Source organism: Gracilinanus agilis, chromosome 4, assembly GCF_016433145.1.
Source record: "Gracilinanus agilis isolate LMUSP501 chromosome 4, AgileGrace, whole genome shotgun sequence".
Classification (NCBI taxonomy): domain Eukaryota; kingdom Metazoa; phylum Chordata; class Mammalia; order Didelphimorphia; family Didelphidae; genus Gracilinanus; species Gracilinanus agilis.
The window spans coordinates 483,629,412-483,632,090 of record NC_058133.1 but is presented as its reverse complement, the minus strand read 5'-3'; positions in this window follow the sequence as shown (position 1 = coordinate 483,632,090).

Sequence of the window (2,679 nt, the reverse complement as noted above, 5' to 3'; positions counted from 1 at the left end):
AATATTATGCCAAAAACAAGACCATCAAAAGCTTTTTTTTTTCACGCAGAAATGAGAACACAATGAAGTTCAGATGAAGTGTAGAGTGCAGGTTTGAAAATAATTTGTGGAATTTATTGTTATTTCTCCTTTGTTTCAAAGAAGACCAATAACATAACAGGGTAGTGTCTTGACTTTGTGCATGAATTGGGATTAAGTGAGGCAGATTTGCCCAAAGTCATCAGCCTTACTCTCTTTTCTAGAATCATCCAAATCCGTGGACAAAAGTCAGGATGACTGGTGATGGCCTGGCATGCAATGGATGACTTAGCATCTTTTCTGACCACTCTGTTGGAACAAATTATTCTCATCTGCCCATTTTGCCAGAGGAAGTCTTCACATGCCTGGGGTAGACACCCTCCTCACTCACTAGTAGGTTTGAGGCCTGTTGATTACCCTCAACCTGGTTTAGCCTGTCTGCCAAGATAGTTTAGTGGGGTGTGGCCAAAGAGCATGTTGAAGTTTCTTTAAATTGGTGACAGGTAGACACCAAAGGAAGATGACCAGTCCATAAAAGGGTTCAGCAAGCCCTCACACCAGAGGTGCTAGTCCCCCTAGCACACTTCATACATCTTTGAGGAAATTATAATATATCTAAAGGAAGACTAGCTGTATGGAAATGGAGATTTGCAGTTTTGTAGAGAATTATCTTTTTTTTTTTTTGTCTTGTGATGCAAATCTGGAAATGCTCTGTTTCAGAATTTAAAAAAAATTAAATAATAATTTAACTACTAGATTGCATTATCTCACAAACATCAGTCAGCTGGTTTCATTAGAAGGTTTCCAGGGAGCATTAGCTGACTTTCCCAAATACCTCAGTCTTACCAGAAATCTGGTAAGCCTACAAGATCTTCAAGAGCTCTCCCAGTTCTTTTCATCTAAGTTCACACAGCTCCTGGTATGGGAGTCCTTCACTCAATTCTATACTGATTTCAGGATATAGAAAAAGGAAACAAAATATTGCCCCGAAGCATTAAAATGATGGAAATCTTGATTGCACGGTTGGGGCCAAATTTCTTTCCATCTGAGAGAGACTTTCGACTTGATATTACACAAACAATCCACATTTTGTTATACAAAGGCAATGAATAAACATTTGGAAAAAGTTAATTATGGATCCTTAAGTCCTAAGGCCCCTTGCAGGCTTTCCTAACCACCTGAGGGCATAGGTAGAAAGATTAGGGGGAAAGAGCTGACGGTTTTAGACTCTTATCAAGGATTCGGAGATCTATTTCCTCTAGGAGTAAGGAAACATCAAGAAAAGTGCCAATCTCTTAGTCTTGTCAGCCAAAGTGGCTCTCAAAAAGCTGCGGGCAATGAGCAGTGGGTCAGAGAGGAGTAAATGTTGAATTCTTAAACTTGGAATTGCTAAAAGGGTTAGTATTAGAAATAGTGCAGTCGGGAAGAGGGGGAAATTTGAGAGAAAATAGTCGTTTTACATAAAGAGCAGTTTGAGATGCCTGCAAATGTCCAATATCAGTGATTAGAGGCTGGAACTCCAAAGATAAGGAAATAAGCCAGGATTAACTGTAAACTATTAAACTTTGAGGCGTAAGTACGCGCTTTTTGGAGAGTCTGGATCGCTGATTTTATTGGAAGAGGGAGCCCCTCGCGAGGTCATTCCCTCTCCCCCTGTAGATTTGCACTAATTGACTTTGAGCGTGACCTGGAGCGCCGGGAGAGCCCCAGAGTCACCCCTCGGGTGTGTGCAGGGGGACCCTGAAGCCCAGCTTGGAGACCCTCTCCCGAATGCACTAGCTCGTGCAGCCTCTCTACGTTTGCGCTCGTAAGGAAAAGGAGATCTTCGTTCATTCCAGCTCTTGAAACGGCGAGGACTAGACAGGTAGGAAGCGGCCAACTTGGAAAGCGCTTTAAATGGCTGACAGAATGGTTTGCAATTGATCCGGAGGTAAAAGCGGGCCATAGAATCTCAAGGAGCAGGACGGAGGCGGCAGGCTGCCCCCGTGGATGGACAGAAGGTTGCTCCCGGCAGCCAGATCTGGGGCTCGCAGAGGTTAGTCCTTGGGCGGCCGGCTTCCTTCCAGCCTCAGGCACTTGCTACTCGAGGGGCCCGAGGCTCAGTTTCCTCCTCTGTAAATGAGGGGTCGAACCAGATAGTTCCAGACTCCCTTCTCCCTAGCAGGAGCTCAGTGGGTGCCCGAGGCTGGAGACCAGGAGAGAAGGTGTAGGACGGTTGGTTCTGCCGCTGCTGGCGGTGCCGAGCTAATGGCCTTCACGGCCGCCGTCCGCTCCTTGTTCCGGAAGTGCGCAAGCGCTCCGCCCCCGCTTCCGGCGCTCCAGGACGGCGCGAAAACCTAATTGACAAGAAGCTCTCCCCGCCGCTCTGGGGCCTTCGTTGTCGCTCGTATCCTCCCCCTCCCCCGCTCCGAGTCCCTCTCAGCCCCGGCGCCCGGGCCCCCGAGGGTCGCCCGCCGGCGGGGGGAGGGGGAGACGCCAGCGCAGTACTCCCGCCCGTAGGGGCTGCGCCCGCGCTCTTTCTGCGGGGTCTCTTCCCGCGCCCCGAGCTCCTCGGGGTCCAGTCCAGCCTCTCCCGCCATGGCAGCTGCGCGCGCTGGCCCCGGACCCTGCCCCGCTCGCGCTTGAGGACCCGGCCACCCCGGAGGAGCAGAACCGGGGGCC